Below are 24879 nucleotides of genomic sequence, written 5' to 3' on the forward strand. Positions count from 1 at the left end.
GCTTCCCATTACCCTCTGCAGTTCTCATTATTACTATTTAAATGATTTCTGGCAGATCACCACAGCATTGAGCCATGGGCTTTCTGAGCTTGGGAATGAAAGAGGTTTCTCTTTAAAAAAAAGAACAAATGAACAACAACAAAATAAACCTCCGACAACCACCATCACCTCGGGTGCAAGGAAAGTTGGACGTCAATAAATGCCTTCCAAATGTTCTACTTCGTTGCTTCAAAATAACCAGGGCTGTCTTGGGGCTCCCGGGTGGCTTCGTCAGTTAAGTGTCCGACTCTTGGTTTCGGTTCAGGTCACGATCTCATGGTTTGTGAGTTCAAACCCCACATCCGGCTTCCTGCTGACAGTGCAGAGCCTGCTTGGGATTCTTTCCCCCCCCCCCCCCCCACTTTCTCTCTCTGTCTCTCTCTCAAAAATAAATAAATAAACTGAAAAAAAAAATGGACCAGGGCTATCTAAAAATTGATTTCTGGACCTCCCTGCTGACCTACAGAATCAGATTCTCTAGGGACACGTTTGTCAATAAGACAAATATCTGTCCTCCGGGGGCTTATATTCTGGTAGAAGAGAAAGATAAACAAGTAATTAGATAAATATTAATTACTGATAAATTCTAGAAAGATGCTTACAGCAGGATAGGACCATAAACAGCGATGGGCTGCATTTGCAGGTGGGTGGCACAGTATTCTTTAGGTTGGCCACTCCAGGAAGGCCACTCCACGGAAGTGACATTTAAGAAGAAACTTGGATGTGGAGTGAGCTGCATGAAGACCTAAGTGGGGAGCATGCTGGTCAGGCACAGGGAACAGGTGTGCGGGCTTCCAGATAGACGTAAGCTGGAGGGCTTGACAAACTGTTAGTGGTAGGATGTGTCCGGGGCAGGAGGGCTGAGATCAAGTTCAAGTTAAGCAGGAGTCAGGTTCTGCAGGGCCTTACAGGTTACAGGAGACATTTTTTTGCTTTCTTGTAAGCAAGATCTGCAGCCACATTTAGGGACACCTGACGGTGACCGTGAAGTCATGGCGATCCTGTGCTTAGTGTGGAACTACACCTACGTGGCCAAAGGGCGGGGCCGGGACAGTGGTCACCACAGAAAGGGGGCAGAGGCTGCCCAGGGTTCCATACCAGTTCAGCTGATAACTCAGTGTGGGGAGGTCTGCGTTTACTTCAGGAAATGCTCGCGGAAGGAACAACACAGGAATGAGGGCAAGGAGATGCCGCCGTGTAAAATAAGGTGTGACGGTGCCCTGGCCTGGATGCATTTCCCTCAGACTGGTGTGTTGAAAGCTAACCTCCATGGTGATGGTATTCGAGGTGGGGCCTCTGGGCAGTGATTAGCTCACAAGGATGGAGCCATCATGACGGGATTAGCGTTCTTAGAAAAAGCAACTCCACAGACATCCTTCGGAGCTTCCACAAGAAGGTGAGGATAAGCGTGAGGCCCAGAAGACGGCTCTCATCTGATCGTGACGACACCCTGATCTTGGACTTCCAACCTCCAGAACCGTGAGCATAAATTTCTGCTGTTTATAAGCCCTGATCTTGGACTTCCAACCTCCAGAACCGTGAGCATAAATTTCTGCTGTTTATAAGCCACGCAGCCTGTGGTATTTTGTTGTAGCTGCCCTAACGGACTAAGACGGGAGGAGAGAACATTCCTGGAAGAGGTGACTGTGAGTATGAGCACAGATGCCAAAACCAACATGGCATGCCTGGGAAGAAACCTACTGAGGAATTTTGCTGAAACACAAGAAAGAAGCCAGGGTTGGTCCCTCACCCCACCCCGCTTTGTTAGGAGACTGATGATGGCTTGACTTTCTTCTTGTGCGCAAACAGCAAATAAATCATCGATTCCTTGCTTACTCGAAAATGAAGTCAATATCGTCTTTGACAAAGAGAAAGATTTTTGTATTTGCAATTAAACTTGTTGCAAACTTGTTTTAGATGGTGGATACTGCTATTTAAAACCTATCTTCTGAACATGTGATGAAGGGTAGAGAGTCTGCAAAAACACCGACGGCAGCCTTTTACAATTCCACTTATTACAATTGCGCATTTTGCTGACAAAGTCACAGACAGTAAAATTGAGGCAAGCACAAACCGCCCATTTGAAGGCAAGTAATATATTCTTTTTTGCTCTGTTAGCAAAGGCTTTGAAAGATGTTAGCAAGGTACTTTCCACTTTTCTACCACTTAATATGTTCTCCATAAAGCAGGCACAGGGCAACGCTGTATTTTGTGGAATGGGATTGAATATAAGGAATACACAGTCACACACACGTACACGCTGCATATACTCTATATAATGTTCACGTCAGTTGTGGTCTAATACCAACTTTCATGAACTGTTTTTACAATGTCATCTAAGTTAATTTCAATAACATGGTCATGGGTCAAAATACAAACCATGCTTGTGAAAGACCTCAGGTTGATAATCCAAGGCCGGGCTAGAAACTTTTAATAAGATAACTGCAGCTTGGTCAATGAGTAACTCAGCTTTTCTCAACCTGTGCTCACTGGAACTGTGGTTCCAGAGGTTGTTAACAGGCACCCCGCGGGGCAAAATGTAAAAAGCCTTCAATGATCAACACACGGGTACTGTTATAATTTATATCCCTTAAAAGATCTGCAAAGTCTAGCATTGGAATAATCTAGTTTCATATGCCCCGACATTTCCCAAACTTCCTTGAACACGTTCACAAGGCATCTATTCATATGAGCGTCTATAATGTATTTTCCCCTCTCATCTATCACATTTGTCATAAACAAGACTTCACGTGAAAATAAATCTTAGTGGTCTCTTCGCTTGCTGTCTCCAGAATAAGGGCTCCTTGTCATGGACTGGATTCCAGGCTCTGCATAATTGGTCCCCCCTCTTCTTCCCACTTCTGGATCCCAGGACTCTCCTCGGCAAACCTCCTTGCCAACGGCACTTATTTTTTTAATGGTTAAATTAGCTTTCTTCCTCCAGCCTCTGTGCCTTTGTCCACAACCTCTTCACCACTGGAGTGCTCTTGATGTTTCTCTCTAGTGGAAAAAGTCCCTGTTGGCCGCCCGACCTCACTTCATTCTCTTCTGTAGCACAAACAAGACCACTCCCTTCACGAACTCCCCGTGCTTAGATTGGTGCTGCTTCTTTCGCTACCGTGGGCAGTTGGAAAGTCAAGAGAGTGTCTAAGAACAGCACAGGGTAGGAAGAGATTTATTTCCCAAGTCTGTCTAACTGTGTGAACTTGGATGAGCTACTTAAACTCTTTTCGACCCAAGTGATTTTTGGAAGTAGACGAGACTATACTATGAATTGGAAAAGAGCCCATAGCGAACATTTCATGTGCTTATGCTTTGTGTCTCTAACCATGTTATCAGCACAGCGATCTGGTATATCTGGCGTATCGCTCCCGGCATACCTTGAGGTCCATGAAGCAGATGCTCCGCTGTCTCCCTTGCCACCCACCCTGTGACTTTTGTTTGCACGTGCACAGGTGATTACTGATACGTCACGACTGCCACCTGGCCAGCAGAGGACAGAAGATGCTGTTGGCGACAGAACACCTCCAATTTCAGATAGGGTTAAAATGTAAAAGAAGGTGTGTTTTGGAGTAAATGAAATATTACACTAGCCTCATATTCCGAATGAGATTCAAACAGGTTAAATTTTACTTTTTCTTCACTCTAAAGCTAGTGAGCGGAAAAGCCTCATGGTGTCTCAGGACCGATCCTGAAGCTTTCCTGTAAGGCATACTGCCTCTCAACTGAATGCCTTCCAAATGAATTAAGTCTATAAAATCTACAGTGACTTCAGTAAGCATAAATGACTTAGACGAAGGCGTAGTTTTCAAAGGGACGACTTTCTCTGAGCGATATCATGGCCCGGCAGCGACCCCCAGGACTTAGCATCGGCATCTCTAGGCAAATGCCTCATCGGCAAGTTGTTCTCCTCCGGCATCAAGTGAGAAAGCTAGCCTCTAAGAAGTAGAGCCTCAGGTGCCCATCTGGCAATGGGGGCGGAATGTATGAAAAAGAATGGAGTCAGTCCCTCCTCGCTTTTGCTCTTCCAGCTGGTACCAGAACTTCGGTACCAGAACTTCTGCTGGACTCAGAACTTTGGGATAGGGAAGGTAGTGGGGAGTCTTTGGGTGGCTCAGTGTGTTCTTATTTAGAGGCAATTTGCACAACCGTGAACGCCCCAGGTTGGGACCCAGTTGAAGGACTGATGAGCCATTTACTAGCCTTGGGCAAGGACCTTCCCATGCTCAGTTTCCTCATTTGTGAAATTGGAAAAATGAATTGACTTTCTTATAGATTAGTTGTGGGGATTCAATGAGACAGGGCACGTATAGTACTTAGCAGATGGCTGGCACAAGGTAAGAACCCGGTAACTGATAGCTATTATAATTGCTAATGCATTTAAAAAATCTAAATAGAAAAGCAAGCAGAAGGCATAATTCAGAAGGAGTGGAAGAGGCTCTGCGATCGCCCGATTCCGTGGAAATTCATTGGAAATGATAGCGGCCTTATTTTGAAAAATGCCATCTAATTTGCATCTGCTAGGCATTCCAATTCCTAATGCCCTTCTTTTTGCTTATGAAGTGTCTCCTTCTGTAGAGTTAGTAGACCCAGCCTTTACCAGGGATGTTAGTGATAATGCTTTGTGGTTGTTGTTCTTGCTAATCGTTTAAATTTCGGAATCAACAAAGCTAAACTATTGTAGACTGACTCTCCACTTAATAGTCCTGCTATTGTGACTGTTTCAGTGGAAATAAGCTGGCAAACACTAACGACCAAGAGACTGTCCTGTCTGCGTGTTTCTTCGAAACTGCTATCAGTCTGGAGCAACTCTGTATTTTGGCATTGCTTTTTCTCCGTGGAGACAAATGATATTTTCTTTTACATGTCCCCTTCTCAGTGAGGGTTCCAGAAAATAAAAAGTTTGAGGCTTATTCATCTAATTACAAAAGATCCGGAAAGGTCATGGAGGGTGTTTTTTATTTGGTTTTCACGTGCTATGCTTATGGGATGGAAACACACAGAGGATTGAAAGTAAAAATAATGAACGTGCGTTGATGCTAAGTGCTAGAATGCATTACCTCAGTAAATGCTCACAACACCTATGCAGTAGGTATTATTGTTGTTGTTATAGTTTAGTGTTTTTATGTGTTTTAAAGGTATTTTTAGTGTATTTTATTATTTACTTTTATAAAAAATTATCATTGTAATTATCATTACATAGAAGGAAGCATGGAGGCACAGGAAGTTTTGTAAATTGCCTAAGGTCTCACAGCCAGCATATTTCAAGCCAGCGTTTTAATCCAGGCCATCTGACTCCAAAGCCTGCGCTCCTGCTTTTTTGTGCTGCGAACGTTAAGGGTTTTTCTAGCTCTAAAATAAGATTCTATGTTGCTAACTCATTTAAATGCTATTCTTTATTTGGGTTTTAAAATGTTTAGTGAAAAAACATGTTATAATTTGGGGGAACAGCTGTATACTTCATTTCTCTTTTGTAGCATGGATAACAGAGCGCTCTTTATAAGTAAAATCACGCTCTTTATTCTTCCCTGGAAGAACTGGGTAAGTGGCTCTTTGCAAAGAAACGAAGTAAGAAATGTATTATCCCCCAATTGGGTGAAATGCATGCCATTAGAAGGAATAAGATCCATAATCTAAGTCATTCTCTCTCCATGGTAAAATGTTCTTGTGCCTTAATTAAGGAAGAGAGAACATGAGAGAGTTCAATAAGAGTCAAAGTCTGTCCTGTTGTGAGGCATCTTAATGGATTTTCACACCTGATTTCCATCTGCAGATGTAATCAGTAAGAATGGAAGAGGTCTGAGGAGAGAGCTCTTATGGAGTTCAAGGAAGCAACACTCCAGATATGTTAGTTGGAGATGAGGTTTACAAGAGCAGATCGATATTTTTTCATCATTTCTACCAGGAGTATTAATCAATATGATCAATATGACTACTTAAGAAACAATGTTTGGACACAAACATTGGAAAGAACGAGTGGTAGTGAATATTATATGTTAACTAGCTCTGGACTTAGGGGAGGCAATGTCACAGTCAATGTGATATATAGCCACCATAATCATTATACGGTGTTTTGAGGCCAATTTGTGCATGTGTGGCAATTAAAAATGGTATAAAATTGATTCTCTAAAGCAACCCTTCTAGAAATGATACATTCAAACATGGGTTGTTGGAAACCCATATTGCCGATGCATTTATCTTCCCAATTGCTAAGTAGTCACTTACTTGTACATTGTATTTCATCTAAATGAATAGAATCCTTTTTTTTTTTTTTTTTTTTTTTTTTTTTGCTACTACCACTGGAAAGAATTTATTCAACAAATATTAGTTGCTAAGTTCTGTGTCAAGGCAGGGGCTATAATTGGCACAAATGTAAGAATGGCTCATAATTTCTTGGAATTTACAGCATAGTGAGGCAATAAGAAAACCAGTGGAGCCAGGATTCAAACCCCAGTATAGGCTGTCAGAGCTCACTAGTCTTAGCTATCATCTGAGAGCACTTCCTAAATCCATCAGAACCAGAATTCTCCCTCTGTTCTCTGAGAGTCATATTATCAGATTTATTTATTCCTGTCAACATTTTGAAGGTTGTTTCACTGCTTGGCATGTATTTACAAACTCACTATTTAAGCATTGCAGAGAACTTTGTCTTATGAAAATACATGGAAACCAATTTAAGCAAGGACAGCCAGACTTCATCAAAACTTAGAAGTCATCATACAACACTTACATCTTTCCTCAGGCTGTTTTTGTTTGTTCGTTTGTTTGTTTGTTTTTTCTTTTTTTCTTTTTCCTGGACCTCTGCTTTGTGCTTTCTAGGAACCAGTTTCCTCTGAAAGGACCATGGTTTCTGTTCTCCTGTAATCTTGGCTCCAAATGATTTGGGGTTACCATTTTAGTGGACATATGTCACATTTATAGCCACTAAGCATCTTATGAACAGACTTCTTAACTTTGGGCTATTTCCCAAATTGAGAACTACTTACTCAATGTGGAGGCCAAAACTCTATTTCTCAGCCTCTAGTTGGGGAATAGGCTTTACCAACCAGAACCACTCTCCTGAAATGGTTTTATTCAGAAGGGATATCATGAAGAACCAGGGGTAGTTGCTGCATAGAATCTGTATTCTCATGAGAATAGCAGAGCACGGAGGAGGGCTATCAGGCATTCCCACGACAGTAATGGCTGGTATCCCAGAGATAGTGATGATACACACAGGTGCCTTGTCCACTTGCTATCGGCCATGTCTGTGCTTAGAAGGGCCTCTACCGGCAAGGATTAGTGTACGATTTGGGAATTGTTCTTGGATGTAAGACTTTAAGCCTCTGAAATTTCCATTAGTTTTCTAATGGCTTTTAATAAACTCATTTTCGACTTAAACTAGCTTCAGTGGGTTATGCTGCTTGTAAGCAAGATCTTCGATGATCACAGATTTAAATTTCAAAGCTCTAATTTTCAACAAGTTCAGAATTCAGAACTATCAAGTGTAATGAGCCCTATCAAGCAACAGGCATACTCTAATGGGATTAAATAGGTCAATCTGATTCTATGATTGTCAGAAGAGACAAGAAGAGTGTGAAACTGAGAGGCAGTAGAACTGAGTGCTCCACGGTGCAGGGTTTGCAATCAAAGTGAGATTTGAGTCCTAGCTTTATTACTCCTTCACTGACTATCTTGATCTAGTTATTTAGTCATCTGGATTTTCGGGTTTTTTGGACCTATAAATAGGGATAGTAAAATTATGTTTTGCTTGGCATGTGAGGAGTGGACAGTAAAAGTAAGATCTCCTTATGGCGCTCATGTAGGTATTCACTTTTTGTGATTTGTTGATATGAGAATTATTTATTGGTTTATTGTTCAGGAATTTTAATGGAGACAGTATAATCAAGATCATCATTGGTTCCTCACGTCATACTAGCTGGATTAGTCAGGACAGAATAGCCGATGCAACAAACAACACTCAAATTTCAGAGGCTTCACACATTTATGGTTTATTTAATATGTAGGCAGCAGTCAACTCGTTGTTGGCCACTTATCATCCCAGTAGGAAGTCTGGGACCTAGATCTTTCTGCTTTCCATTTCTTCCCTTTTCTAGGTTCTTGGGAGTCCCCTGCATTTAGCCAATGGATGAGAAAAAAACAATGAAAGGCTGTACAGAGGAGAGATCTACAGGATAGGGCTGCCAAATGTCCTGTGTCACTTCTGCCCATGTTCTACCGAATGAAACAGTTTCATAAAGCAGTACCTAAGTACAAGGAAGGCTTGAATATATCATATAACTGTGTTCCCAGGAAGAAAAGACATGCAATTTTTGAACAACTAGCTGGTCTTCACCCTCTTTTACTCTTTCAGTCTTAAATAGAGGAGAGTTCCAACATTGGGATGGAGTGGCATCCAACATCTCGCTTAGAATTTTGTCATCTAAATTGGCTGTGAATTTGCTCATGCGTTTCATTTGGACATCGAATGCAAATCCCAGCCCAAAGGTATATATGAGAAGAGCAATCAGATAATTCACATTCTTGCTCATTCTGAATAAATATGATAACCAGATTTGGCTATTGCCATATACTGAGGACAATTCTTGTCTTAAAATAAACACAGAGAAATCAGATTCTGTTTCATTATGAATTGCAAGCAATATAAATCCTTATATCTGAAATTTTAAACTGCAATTTTGTGATGGTTGATTGATTAAAAGATGCAAACTGGTTTAAAAAAGATTCTATCCTTTTTCAGTTGGGATTGCTTCTCGGCCTTGTAAACTGTACTGGTGCAGTGCCTATATGTGGTCATAATTTTTATCTCTGACTATCCTTCTGAGTTGAAGTGTCAGCATATACAGTTTTATTCTGAAAAATAAAAAAAAAAAAGATTTAAAAGTACTTAATGGAAAGTTAATGCCAGTGCATTGCTATTTAACTCGAAGGGATAAATGTGAATTCCCATTAAATTGACAAAAATAATACCGATTGTCTCTTTTTAGTCAAGGTGCCAAACAAAGACTATTTATTCCCTTTTCAAAGGTAAGTTTAAAACAACCCTGAACAGTCTTCTCAGATGCAAATTACGATACCTTACTAATCGCCCATTGTTATTGTGCTGGCATTTGAGTTTTGTCACATGGGACATCACTCACCTCTCTTTCAGGCATAAGAAACACAAAGGGACCAGTTGTAACAGTGCTATGTTGAAGACGAAAGTTTCTCATGGAACCGGAAAGGCCTTAGGATGACAAGACTGTGGCGCATACACTGCCATGCAGACATCAGTAAGGAATGTACTCTTTTCTGCTGAATCTATTCTTGACCTCAGAATTCTTTGCTTATTCCAACTGGCATTCTCAATATATCAGAATTGTTGCTTGTGATGAAAGCCTGTTATAATCCTCATGCTAAACATTGGCAGCTTCATAACAGGTATTACAAGGATGGGGAGTAAAGAGCATCCGAGGGTCCACTGTTAAAACTGGGTGGACTTAAGCCTCCAACTCTCAGTATATGTTGATAAAGGATCCTTTGGATCATCAAGAGTTAAGTCAGCCTTGGGTGGGGCTAAGGGAACCGAACTGGAGTTCAGAGGCACCATGACAAGTGGAGACATTGTGCACAGACCAACTCAATGGCTTTGGTTTGACCCCGGTAGCTTGTGTTTCTTCAGGGGAATAAATGAAGCTCCTCAGACTTGTGGAGAATGACTGGAGTCACAGCAGACTCTGAAGCAGGAAAACAAGCACACTTTTACATTCTTGGAAACAGTTTATCTTCTCTATCACTTGGAAGACAGACGGAAGCTAAGATTCTCATGGTTCATCAAACGAAAGCAACTTGGGTTAGCTGAACTGACCCTCATTTATCCTGTCCATACTGAGTGTGTCACAGGTCTCATCTTAACGGGCAATTGAGGTATGTTAAAATGTCAAGGCTGAAAGGAACTTTAAAGAAAATATGCTGAAGAGGTAAAATATTTTCTACCATAGAACCCTTGGTATAGGCAAAACCATATAAGAAATCTGATTAAAGAAGGGAGATCAATCCAGAAGTGATGGAGTCGAAGCCAGGAAAGCAAAACCTAGTCCAGCCTACTTGGCATCCTTTCCTGTCTTGGAACAAGGTCTGCCTTGGAAACCTCTGCCCCAGACCTACAAATTTTAGAGATAAGGAAATAGATCTGTAGAGTTTTTAATGCTATTTTTCACGGGACTAATCTGTAATGAACAGAGACTACTGTAACACAATGGTCACTGACAAGCCATGTAGCTCCTTTCTGATGATGACATCAGAGATTGTGGAGCAGTGAAACAGAGAGGTTTAGAGGCGGTAAGATACATTGGGATGCTGGTAGCTTTCAAAGCACGTTGGCAAATTACTGCTTTGTGTTGTTAGCATGGCCACCAATGGGTAGGAAGCAACACCAACAAATGGACCTGGGCAGTGTTTGAGTCACAGACAGGGCAGCAGCTCCACTGGGGTAGATGCTCCCATGCAGCTGGTAAAGCCAAGAAGCCAAGCTGCCGACAGACTGGGCGAACCACAGGATCATTCGCTTGCCAGAAAGCATTTATTTCGTAAATGCGTTCTGTTTTCTGAGTTACAGAGTAATAGGCACCAAAACTGTTTTTCAGCCCAGTATTTTCTCAAGTGTTTGTGTTAGTCCGCCGTTCACCAAAACATTTTGGCTCTTGGTCTTGGAAGCACATGGTGGGATTAAACTTCCCATTTGACATTGACGTTGGACACAGCAATAATATTTGCCGTGGTCAATGAGATTTGACAGAAAGCGAGGCATGTCTCCTCCTGGAGGGTTTTAAAAGTAGCACACGATTTGCTGAATTTTTTCCCCACTGTTGTAGTGGCTGTGAAAGAGTAAACCAAGTTCACCTTGTCCTCAGAGTGGACACAACAAGTACAGTGTGGTATGAGTGAGAGACAGATTTTATCATGTTATGCCACTAATATTTTGAGGCTGCTTGTCACCATGGTATGACCAAGTGTGTCCTAACTACTGTGATCTTGCATGGGTTGTTAGGTGTTGGGTAAAATGATACCATGGTCAAATAAATTCGAGATTTTCCAATTTAAACAAAGGTTTTTTTGTTTTGTTTTGTTTTGTTTTTAGGGCTTCTGGAAGACTTCACTATGCTAATATAAAATGCAAATTTCCAGGCATGCAATGTGGCAAGCAGTGTTTCTCAAACTTATGAGACTCTAGCAGTCTTTGTTTTTTTTTCTTCCTATGAAGCATTTCCAATGAAATGCTACCTTAGAAAAATCAATATGTATGATATTTAGTGGAAAAACATAAAAACGCACTCAGCAAATGTACCTTTAAGTAGGAAGTGTGTTTATATGTGCGTGTTTGTGGGGGGTGTGTGTTTGTGGGAGAGACAGACAGAGACAGAGACAGAGAGAAAGGAAGGAATTCTTATTTACATTTATTTTCTGTTCTACTTTATCTGAATAAAGAATATAGAATTTAGTTCTAAATTTAAGGACATTTTTGTTTGCTTTGGTGCACTCAATTGAGTAGGAAGATTTTATGATCGTACCTGTTATGTATTATTGTTAATATGTAATTTGAAAATAGATAAAGTGAATTTCTCATCAGGATCATAACTCTATATTTCTTCCAAAGGTTTATGCTTAGGTGGATTAGAATTAGGTGAAATGTTAGATTCAGATTTTTTTTTTAACGTTTATTTATTTTTGACAGAGAGAGAGAGAGAGAGAGAGAGAGACAGAGCATGAGTGGGGGAGGGGCAGAGAGAGAGGGAGACACAGAATCTGAAGCAGGCTCCGGGCTCTGAGCTGTCAGCACAGAGCCTGATGCAGGGCTCGAACTCATGAACTGTGAGATCATGACCTGAGCTGAAGTCAGACTCTTAACTGACTGAGCCACCAAGACGCCCCTAGATTCAGAATTTTAAAATGCTTTTTCTAACCATGGAGATGTACTTTTCTTCTCAATAAGATAGAGCATGTTAGAATAAAATTCTGGAATTCTGTAATTTTGGTATTAAAAGGCCTTTTATATTTGATTATTTCTAAGGTTAGAGTGGCTTGGTGTTTAAAACCTCATGAAAAACCAAAGCCCCACATTGTTTACAGCTTCTAATTGTGCTGGAAGAATTTAGGAAGACAGATAACTATCTCAGACTATTTCAGTCTGATTAACATGTGATTTCCTAAGTGCATTAGTGAATATAGACAAAAGTAAAGGTATACTTTGACCAAGTTCTATTGATTATTCATCCTATTTTCTCTTGTCTCTCTCTTTTTTTAATGTTTTACTTATTTTTTTAAGACAGAGAGAGAGCATGAGTGGGGATGGGGCAGAGAGAGAGGGAGACACAGAAACTGAGGCAGGCTCCAGGCTCTGAGCTGTCAGCACAGAGCCCGACGTGGGGCTCAAACTCACGAACTGTGAGATCATGACCTGAGCCGAAGTGGGACGCTCAACCGACTGAGCCACCCACGTGCCCCTCTCTTGTCTTTCTTGATGCCACTCCCAAAGCAATTACATTGGCCTATTTAATTCCAAGATCTAAACTGGATGTGATTCTGGAAATAGCTTCAATAACCTATATAGATACCCAGAGTTCTATGTCATAGGCTGTCTTCAAAGGATATGTCACACAACTGGTGAGATGATGTCTAATAAGGTCAATAGGTGTTCCTTAAATATTGTGCGAGGTACTGAGGGTAATAGAAAAGGCATAGATAATGTCGTTATTCCTGCCCTTGAGGAATGTAAAATATTATTGAGAAAAAGTGTTTACCTCCTTAGAACAGTTTGACAGTAATACAAAGTGTATCGAGTCAGGTACTAAATTCCTTCAGAGAAGGGAGATGAAATGGGTCAGTAGCAAAATGGCCTACCATGGGTACATCAACAATAAACCTTTAGAAAATGTGATAGGAAAAGGGTTCAATTCCTAACAGAAACAAAATGAAGAAAGGAAGGAAAGAAAGAAGGAATAGGAAGGAAGTAATAAAGGGAGGAGTTGGAAATGGCAATGGAAATTGCCAATATAAAGTGGTGCAACCATCGTGGACAACAGTTTTTTGGCTCCTCAATAAGTTAAACATACAATTACTATATGACCTAGTAATTCCATTCCCAAAAGAATTGAAGGTAGTTGTTCATACACAAACTTGTCCACAAGTATTCAGAGCAGTTTCATTCACACTAGGGAAAGGGTGGGAACAACCGACACGTCCATCAACTGAAGCATGGGTGAACTAAATGCATATCCATGTGATGAAATATTACTCAGCCATAGGAAGGAAGGAAATACCGATGCACACCGCAACGTGAATGAACCAGAGGGAGAGAGAGTGAGAGAATTTTAAGCAGACATGGAGCCTGATAAGGGGCTCCAATCCCATGACCTTGGATTCATGACTTTGGATTCATGAGCTGAGCCAAAATCAAGAGTGGGAAGCTCGACTCAGGCGCCCCAAACCACAATATTTTAAAAGGCCAAGAAAAAGTTGAGAAGAATAACAATTATTGGGGAGGGTTTATAGCATCAGGTAACATATTATAAAATTATAAAAATTAACTGAATATTTTACATGTGCTGGAATAAATGATAGATCAATGGGGCAGAATGTAAAACCTCCAAATTAAGTTTACAGTGTTTAAATATTTACTGTGGGGGGTGCATGGCTGGCTCAGTCAGTAGAGCTTGAGACTCTTGATCTCGAGGTCATGGGTTCAAGCTGCATGTTGAACATAAAGCTTACTTAAAAAAATGAGAAAATATATAGTATGTAATAAAGGTGGTTTTAAAATTGGAGGAAATTTTTGATTGCTTTATAAATGATTATGGGGGAAGGGGTGAAGAAAATCAATTGGCTAAAAAATCAAATGGAAAAATGAAATCTTAACACTAAAAATATAACCATAAATGAAATGGTTTAACTATTTAAAATGATGAAATTTATGGTTATTTAAACATTCTATACAATAGAATAAAAAGGTAAGAGATAAGTGAGAAAGTATTTGCAACACAGATGACAAAGTCTTATTATTCTCAATAAATAAAGAGATGCTTAGAAAAAGAAATTTAAGAAATTCTGATGTGGGTTATAAAATAAATTCTTTTTGATATTCCTTTAGAAAATACACCAAACAAGTGATTTGGTTTTCCATTATTCTTAGTTTCCAATGCACCACACAGTTCTCTCTCAACATCTTCCTTGCTCTCTCAACCCCACAAAACTCTCTCCTCAAATGAGACAATATACAGTCTCTTCTCATTTCTGCCTTTTCTTCAGCCTTCCTGAGTATGTCCTTCCTACCTCTCCTTGCCACCATTTGGGTAAGATTGTCCCTTCCAACCTCCTTGGCATAGACCCGTCCACCTCCCCCACAACGTGACTAATTCAAGATATTTTTTATACAGCAAACACAACAATGTGGAAATTGAAATGAAGGAGAAAAAACTGTGGAGACAGCAGCTCAAAGACTACTTTTGAGCACTCTTTTATGATTTTCATAGTTCATCAGAAGGAGGGGGGCAGGGGAGGTAAATGTCCTGAAGTATAATAGGTATAGGCTCAGAGCCACTGTTTTTTTGTTTTTTGTTTTTTTTCCCTCTAACAATCCCCTCTTCAACATGAAGAATTTATACACTTTCATGAGGTCAATCCACTGATTTCAGACTGGTTAAATTTATTACCAGATCATTTGATTATGAGGAAATGGTGTTCCAACAAGTGAATAAGTAGTTAACATTGCGAATCAAGAATGCAAGTTAAAATTCTAATATTAATTAGAAAAATTATTTAAATTAAATCAGATTTAAGCAAGACTATTTGGTAAGCAAGCGTATGAGTGGAGACCCATGGTATTTTGATATTCCTGTTGATGTGAGCGAATTCAAATTAATTCTTTCCCTTACCCCATGAATTCTATTATAATCAGTACTTTGTATCTTGTAGCTGTACATTTTGGGGGAGTAATATGTCGTCTTAAATTTAATCTGAGTATGATTATGCCATCCGAATAAGTGCCTCTAGGGCAGATATGTATTATAGCATTTTTATCACATCTACAATGAAGCCCTCTTTTCCTTTGGTCTCCAATGTTTCCCTTGGTTGTACCTAACCACATCTAAACTGCATTGGAAAATTCTGCTGGCAAACTAGGGTACTTGTGTTTCTGAAATGCTTGATAAGAAAACTGATCTAGCAGTATGTCAGTGCCAAGCAAAATCTCTTCGGCATTTGTTTCATGTGTGTGCTATTTGCAGTGATGGTTACTAGATAGATCTATGACTCAACCTACAGATTTAATGATTCAGTAGGTGCACATTAAATGAGTTCCATCAGGCACCATGTTGTTCTAGCAATTTTCCTTTAACAGAGTTATGGGAAATATATATATATATATATTTCTTCCTCAGGCTTTATATTTTGCTTTTGTTTCTTTCTCTTTTATTCCTCAACTTGTCTTTTTTTTTTTTTTTTTTTGCATTTTGTTGATTAATGTTTTTTGAATAGGTGATGATTTTCCCAGGTCGATGAATGTGGTTCAGAAGGCACAAAACCACTGAAATGACCAAACTTCTATTTTCAATTTATTCATGAGATTATCTGCTAGAAAGAGTATTCCATTTAATTCTATTAGGAATTGAGGAAGGAGGTGGGGGGGGGCGGTTATTTGCAGAAGTTGCAACAACCATATGCTGCAATCTGAAGAAGAAATTCTATTCTTTTACCACCCGCAGTAAAAGGTTTAAGAAGAGGCCAGTTAGTAAAAGATATAGATATCAGAATCATTGCAGAACCACGAGCTGTTCCAAGAAGATGGCATTGAATATATGTTTGCAAAAGTGTCCCAAACATATTTTCAGCAACACGGCTATTACGTAAAACAACCTGCAGTGAATTTTTCTTTTTTTTTTCCCCCGTTTTTATTGTTGGCTGATTATATCTCTTTTAAATTAAAAATATCCTGAAAGAAACCATTTCACAAGTGAAATGACAGAAGTAATTTACCTTCTAAAATTGTCTTATTTTATGCCATTTTGTGTAGTAAGCTAACAAACACAGCTTAATATGCTTTAAGGCATCAACTGGTCAGGAGGATAAAATTAGTTTCTGAAGGTTAAAAATGAATGTGTTGCCTGTCCATTCCTGGGTGGGTATGAACTAGTCTTCATACAGCAAAGTAAAACTTGAACTTGTTAGTTTCGAAAAGTATTCTTTTACATATATGCTATATTAAAAAAAAGACAACACACTTGAATGCAGATCATGACAGACAGTTACATCTGAGATGTAAGAAAAATTCTGGCATTATGAGGGTGTCAACATAATCAGTAAAAAATTATTTTTGATGACATGAAGAGGAAAAGTGTTAGCAGAATGAGAAGAATTTTTGAACAGCAGATACACAGCAAAGTCCTTTCCCCTTGTCTGCCAAATGCACCCACACTTGTCATCAGTGAATGCAATTAAATTTTTTTTTTTTTTTTTACAATACAGAAGAGACTTTTGGCAGTCGATGAGGGCTAATTTTTTCCTTCGCTTGTACACCCCTTTTAGCCACTGTGAAGATGTGAGCTGAAAGATGCTCATAGCGTTGACTTTGTCCCTGAAGTATGAATTTGTGAACAAATGGAGTCAGAACTTGGGAAACTGAAAGAGATCATACACCATTTACATATGAACACAGCTTCAGCTGAAAGGTTAAATCTCTTAAGGGTAAAATACTCTTTTCCAGTGTTCTCACGTGCATGTTTTACACCAATGAAATTTTGATTTTTAGACAAAAAGTGACAAAATAAAAATCTCTTCATGACCTCCTTAGGCAACAAATAGCATAAAAGCTTGAAAGCCACAATCTGTAACGTGTACTCAGAATTACATGGCAAGAATGCACAGCCCCTCTCAATGTGTATTCACCTTTGTTATCTTTCACGGATCTCAGACAAGCCTTGTGATAGATTTCAGTTTAGTAAATGTCAGGTGCATCGTGGTCTCTGTTTTCTCCGTTGGTCTGTGGTCACTTCAATGAAAAAAGAAAAATACATGATACTGTCAAATCCCCTCAGCCCCTTTTGTTCCTAATACCTCAGCACAGACACATAGACACACGGGTACAATACTTTCCAAGTGATTTAACAGAGAATAAGAATCAATGAAACTATCTGGTCTTCATAGTCAACTGATTAATTCATGTGGGAAAAAATTGACACTGAATGGCTAGGTACACTAATGACATGAACCCATGTTTTTCTGCAACCCCAGTGGTTATGTCTTCTAATACTGTTCGTATTGTGGCAAAAGATAAAATATTTAGTTTGTAACTGGAGTTCATAGTTATTTTTGAGAGAGGGAGAGACAGAGCACAAGTGGGGGAGGGGCAGAGAGAGGGGGAGACACAGATGTCAGCACAGAGCCCCATGTGGCACTCAAACTCACGAACCCTACCGTGAGCTCATGACCTGAGCCAAAGTCTGACGCTTAACTGACTGAGCCACCCAGGAGCCCTTTGAATTGACCATTTAAAGGAGCCATGCTGTCTCTCCCATCTCCTAACCCTGATTTTTCAAGGTACTTACATGGCAAATATTTTCATCTATTTACTTTAGTACCTCAAAGCCAATCTTTGTGGAATTAACAGTGAAAATGAAATCCTGGTGTGGCTAGCATTAGTTCAGTTGCACTCTTGGGAGAAAATACATTTCAACAAAATAATTCGCACCTATCTCCCCATCAACCATACTACATGGCCAACAGAATGCCAGTTCTGACTGAAGTGTTTTATTTCACATTTTCAAAGGCAGCTGTGTTGAGCTGGGTGAGCACCATTGGACACTGTGCAGGTGAATCACGCCAGATTCAGACAGGTAACTAGCCAATATGGGAACTGGGTACACTGAAATCAGGACCTCAGTCTCCTAAGGTACTTTTAGCAGGCTCATCATGGTGTTGTCCAGACTAGAAAGATTCTATGTGGATGGCCTCCTATTGGCAGCCATTTCTTTCCTCTTCTTGTTCTCTGGGGCACTGCCCTTTACACTCTTTTTTCCCCCCTTCTCTTACATTTTGTATCAACAATGAGTTATATGACGGTGGTTTCACATAAGCTCATCTCTGCTCTGTGTCGTCTGGTAACGGAAATGGTACAGTGAGCCCCAGACGGTAAGTGGGATAGAGAACTAGGAGTCCTCACCAAGCAGGTTTACCGTTATTATTATTTTAAATGATTTCTGTTTGCCCCTAGCTCTACCATTAAGATGGAAGCCAAAAATATGCCAGGGGTCTTTAGGAGGTAGAAGAGAAAACTGAAAAAAGTTTACAGAATGGTAGGCAGTTATTTGAGGGTCTTTGAAAAACAAATATTATCTAGAAAATAGAAAATGTACATCTTGCTGTATTTTGCTGGGTATTAATTACCCCCTGCAGTCTTGGATCTAATTATCCTGAGTTTCCAATGAGGAGCAATTGGAGAAGTGAGAAACACAAATTTGATTGATTGTTTTCTGTTCTTGTCTACTGAATGGTCATTTCTTTAATGTAAACTAGGTATGTTTAATATAAGACAAATAATTGTATCAGAAAGAAAAACACATGGAATTTGAAGAACTCAACTAGATTTTGGCAAAGCTAAGGGAATCTCCTTTTCTCTTTATCAATTGCAGACATACCGTAATCATGGGATAGTATATCCAAAGTTAAGCAACACGACTGTACATCTGATTGATTATAATCTCATTAAAATTACTTGGCTATATTTTAGTCTTAATTTCTTCCGAATGTAATTAGTGAATGATAGAGTTAATTATTTAAATTACTTTAGAAAATGTTTGCAAATCTTTAAACCAAAAATTAATATTTTTATTCAATTAGTGAGTCATATTATTAGATACTGGCTTCTTTTTGCCTTATAGATGAAGTAGTTGAAAGTTTCACCGTGATACAATGAATGATCTGAGGCATGCTTAAAAACCTCATGTAATTATGTCTGCTCTCGAAATGATAAATTCAGGCTCTCACCTTACAGTTATTATCTCTCACCTCAAATAATCATTTAAAATGTATTAACACCAGGGGCTCCTGGGTGGCTCAGTTGGCTGGGCGACCGACCTCACTCAGGTCATGATCTCACAGTTCGTGGGTTCGAGCCCCGCGTTGGGCTCTGTGCTGACAGCTTGGAGCCTGGAGCCTGCTTTGGATTCTGTGTCTCCTCTCTCTCTGCCCCTGACCCGCTCACACTCTGTCTCTCTCTGTCTCTCAAACATAAATAAGCATTTAAAAAATTTTTTAAAAATAAAATAAAATGTATTAACACCATATTGTATGTTTGATGCTATTCAATGCATACTTTCAGTCTTTTACTGTAAAAAATAAGACCCATAAAATGAATTAGATAAAAATGACACATGCCAGACCCTGACAGGTGAGCAGTGATGAGGTATATATTGCTTTTGCTATTTTGTGATGTAATTTTTCCTGATTATAAAAGCATGGGGGAAACGTTGGAAATAGAAATGTAAAGAATGGGAAAGTAAATTACCCTAATCCCATCGCTTAGGCATAACTACTGTTAACATTTTGGTGTATTTCCCTCTTTGTATTTTTTGTGCAAATTTATAAATTGGCAAATTAACATATGTATAATTTTATTTTGATTATTATTAAACTTTTATGTATTAATTATGGATGTAATTTGTCATGCCCTTAGTTAGTATTCAGAAATAAAAATTTTAAAAATTGCCCATAAGCCAAAAGGCCCTTTTACTTCTTAATGCATATTGTCTTCTTGAAAGATTGCATTAATTAAAAACCCTACCACTAGCCTATGAGGGCACTTGCCTCACTAACTCCTTACCAGCAATGGGTGTTACTGGTTTTATAAATCTTGCCAATCCGATCTATGGAGGATGGTATTTCCATGTTGTTTTAATTTCTTTGGATATGACAATGCTTAATTCCTTTAATTTCTTTTGAGAGTTTTTTCCTTTTTTGGCCTACATTTTTATTGGGATGTAGGTGTATCTTTTTCATCAATTTTTATAATCTCTATATTTTAAGGGTGTTAAATCCTAATCAAATTTAGTTTTTCAATTTTTTTTCTAATTTTTACTTTTATTCACACTTTTTAACATGCAGAAATTTAAAAATTTTATGCGGTGAAATTCATTGGTCTTTGTCACTTTCATTTTTTTTCCTTTGCATTGTGAAGTGTTGCTTATTTACCTATATTTGCTTCTTTTACATTATTTTGATTTTAATAGAATGATTAAAACATTTTCACATTAAATTCATAATTGTTTCAATTTTAGAATAGACGCTGTTGAAATGAGCACATAATCTAGTTTTCTTATAGTTTATTATTAAATATTTTTTATATTTAACTCTTATCTATTTGGAATTAATTTTGTTGAGAATCTATATGAGTTTTTTCATAAATAGCCAAAATTTTAAACATAATTTGTTAATCCATTTTTCCTTTGGTTTACATTTTTTCTTTTGCTATATATTAAATTCTCACATATGTGCATGAAATATCTGATGTAGGCCTGTCCCATTCCAGTTATCTATCTGTAGTTTCTTGTGACAACACAACGCTGTTTTAATCTTTAGAGCTTTGTAAGTATATTTCAGTATCTGTCAAGGGCAAGTCCTTTTGATTAGTCTTTTTCTTATCTATTGTTTGATGAACTTTAGACTTATTTTATCAAAAATAAAATCATTTTGTGTGATAACTCACATTAATAAAAGAAAAGAAAAGAACCATATGATCCTGTCAATCGATACAGAAAAAGCATTTGACAAAATTCAGCATCATTTCTTAATAAAAACCCTCGAGAAAGTCGGGATAGAAGGAACATTCTTAAACATCATAAAAGCCATTTATGAAAAGCCCACAGCTAATATCATCCTCAATGGGGAAAAATTGAGAGCTTTCCCCCTGAGATCAGGAACATGACAGATGTCCACTCTCACCACTGTTGTTTCACATAGTGTTGGAAGTTCTAGCATCAGCATCAAACAACAAAAGGAAATCAAAGGCATCAAAATTGGCAAAGATGAAGTCAAGCTTTCACTTTTTGCAGATGACATGACATTATGCATGGAAAATCCAAAAGACTCCACCAAAAGTCTGCTAGAACTGATACATGAATTCAGCAAAGTCACAGGATACAAAATCAATGTACAGAAATCAGTTGCATTCTTATACGCTAATAATGAAGCAACAGATAGACAAATAAAGAAACTGATCCCATTCACAGTTTCACCAAGAATCATAAAATACCTAGGAGTAAACCTCACCAAAGATGTAAAAGATCTGTATGCTTAAAACTATAGAAAGCTTATGAAGGAAATTGAAGAAGATATAAAGAAATGGAAAAACATTCCATGCTCATGGATTAGAAAAATAAATATTGTTAAAATGTCAATACTACCCAAAGCTAGCTACACATTCAATGCAATCCCAGTCAAAATTGCACCAGCATTCTTCTCAAAGCTAGAACAAACAATCCTAAATTTGTATGGCCCCAAATAGCCAAAGTAATATTGAAGAAGAAGACCAAAGCCGGAGGCATCACAATCCCAGACTTTAGCCTCTACTACGAAGCTGTAATCATCAAGACAGCATGGTATTGGCACAGAAACAGATGCATAGACCAATGGAATAGAATAGAGACTCCAGAATTGGACCCACAAAAGTATGGCCAACTAATCTTTGACAAAGCAGGAGAGACTATCCAATGGAAAAAAGACAATCTCTTTAACAAATGGTGCTGGGAGAACCGGACAGCAACATGCAGAAGAATGAAACTAGACCACCTTCTTACACTATTCACAAAAACAAACTCAAAATGGATAAAGGACCTGAATGTGAGACAGGAAACATCAAAACCCTAGAGGAGAAAGCAGGAAAAAACCTCTCTGACCTCAGCCGCAGCAATTTCTTACTTGACACATCTCCGAAGGCAAGGGAATTAAAAGCAACAATGAGCTATTGGGACCTTATGAAGATAAAAAGCTTCTGCACTGCCAAGGAAACAATCAACAAAACTAAAAGGCAGCCGACGGAATGGGAAAAGATATTTGCAAATGACATATTGGACAAAGGGCTAGTATCGAAAATCTATATACAAAGAACTCACCAAACTCCACACCCGAAAAACAAATAATCTGGTGAAGAAATGGGCAGAAAACATGAATAGACACTTCTCTAAAGAAGACATCCAGATGGCCAACAGGCACATGAAAAGATGCTCAATGTCACTCCTCATCAGGGAAATACAAATCAAAACCACACTCAGATACCACCTCATGCCAGAGTGGCTAAAATGAACAAATCAGGAGACTATAGATGCTGGCGAGGATGTGGAGAAACAGGAACCCTCTTGCACTGTTGGTGGGAATGCAAACTGGTGCAGCCACTCTGGAAAACAGTGTGGAGGTTCCTCAAAAAATTAAAAATAGATTTACCCTATGACCCAGCAATAGCACTGCTAGGAATTTACCCAAGTGATACAGGAATGCTGTTGCATAGGGGCACCTGTACCCCAATGTTTATAGCAGCACTCTCAACAATAGCCAAATTATGGAAAGAGCCTAAATGTCCATCAACTGATGAATGGATAAAGAAATTGTGGTTTATATACACAATGGAATACTACGTGGCAATAAGAATGAAATATGGCCTTTTGTAGCAACGTGGCTGGAACTGGAGAGTGTGATGCTAAGTGAATTAAGTCATACAGAGAAAGGCAGATACCATATGTGTTCACTCTTATGTGGATCCTGAGAAACTTAACAGAAGACCATAGGGGAGGGGAAGGGGAAAAAAAAAGTTAGAGAGGGAGGGAGCCAAACCACAAGAGACTCTTAAAAACTGAGAACAAACTGAGGGTTGATGGGAGGTGGGAGGGAGGGGAGGCTGGGTGATGGGTATTGAGGAGGGCATCTTTTGGGATGAGCACTGGGTGTTGTATGGTAACCCATTTGACAATAAATTTCATATTTAAAATTAATTAATTAATTAATTAATTCCAGTAAGTAGGTAATGGATACAAATCTAGTGCGACTCCGGAACTCATAATCTTAACTTGTATGGTATCTGGTCTCTTGATACAGGCTCTGACTTGAGAAGAAGCATTTCACGTTTGCATATCTAAAAGAAGGCCTGGAGTGTGGACGGCTGAGAAAAGGAGAGCCAGCTGAGACTGCTGAGTCACACAGAGGTCAGCCTGAATTTGTAGACCATGATAATGATTTTGTTTCTTCGTCCTAAAAGCACTCAGAGATCACTGATAGGTATTCATTAGGAAGATGACAAGATCATATTAGCACTTAAAAAATATTTCTTGGGGCACCTGGTTGGCTCAGTCGGTTGAGCGTCGGACTTCGGCTCAGGTCATGATTGCAATTGCAGTCCGTGAGTTCGAGCCCCACGTCGGGCTCTGTGCTGACAGCTCAGAGCCTGGAGCCTGCTTCAGATTCTGTGTCTCCCTGTCTCTCTGCCCCTCCCCCACTTATGCTCTGTCTCTCTCTCTCTCTCTCTCTCTCTCTGTCAAAAATAAATAAACATTAAAAAAATTTAAAAAATACTTCTTTGGTGACTATGGTCTGAAGAATGGATTAAAGGAGATGGCATGGGTGCAGAGAAAATAGTCTAGAAACTATTTCAGCAGCATGAGCTAGAGATTAAGGTAGGTGAATATGGGGTGATAGTGGTGAAGGTGGAAGGAAGAACATCTTGGAGATGCATTTTGGAGCAATAATGGAGTGGACCATTGATAAGTTGGATGTAGGAATGACAGTAGGGGACATATCAAGCCCATCTGAGGCACCGGCCATGGCATGACTGATGGTGACCATCACTGAAATGAAAATCACTTATCAGTTCTGGGAATGGAAAGAAACAGAAAAAAGAAACCGAATCTTTTCTCTTCTGTAGGAAAATCTCTTTAAAATTTTTTCTTTGTCTTTGATTTTCAGCTTCACTATAATGTCCTTAGATGTGTTTTTCTCAATGTTTGTCAGGCTTCTTGGATCTGTGCTCTGATGCCTGTTGCCAATTTTGGAAAAGTTATTGGTCATTATCCCTTCAGCTTTTGCTTCTGTCCTGTTCTGTATCTCTTTCTTCTTTCTGGAACTCCAATTACATGTATTTCAGACCTTTTAATTTATGCCCTTTTTTGTATAATCTCTCTTTTTTTTCTTTACATCTTCTGTCTAGATTTTTTTTTCTGTCCCATCTTCCAAGTAACAAATGCTCTCCTCAGTTTAGTTTATCCTTCTGTTAAATCTACTGTGTCAGTAATTACATTATTGCCTCTCAGCCCCAACCCATCCTTCAGTAAGTACCCTGCTTTGTGATGCTGAACTGAGACTCTGCAAACCACATATCTGTTTTGTCAGCTGGTTCTACACTAAGATCTGACAAGAGGCAGCACTAGAGAGAGAGGGAAAGTTTGGAGGAGGAAGAGAGGATTTGCTTCTTCCTGTTAGTCCTGTAAGCTGCCTATGAGATTTTTTTTTTCTCCCAGCAGACTCATTGAGCATTACTATCAGCCATACTTCTTGAAGAGACTTCCAACAGCATCCTTTGAATCCAGTTCATGGTTTGTCTCTCTCTTAAAGAACTAGCTTCATTGTTCTTCCCTCAGAGACTCCAGACAGAATCTCAGCAGTTTAATTCCTAGGCTCAGAGACTCAGACCAGCTGGTCAGTGCCTCCTCTTTGGAGCTCTGGGTTTCAGCTCCACAGGACTCTTCCTCTAAGTTTCTAAGTTTTAATAATTTCAGTGTCTTCCCTTTGTGTCTCTATCCCCACTGCAGGGTAATAGTAAATCCTTGAAGT

Source organism: Acinonyx jubatus, chromosome F2 (genome assembly GCF_027475565.1).
Source record: "Acinonyx jubatus isolate Ajub_Pintada_27869175 chromosome F2, VMU_Ajub_asm_v1.0, whole genome shotgun sequence".
In the NCBI taxonomy this organism is placed as follows: domain Eukaryota; kingdom Metazoa; phylum Chordata; class Mammalia; order Carnivora; family Felidae; genus Acinonyx; species Acinonyx jubatus.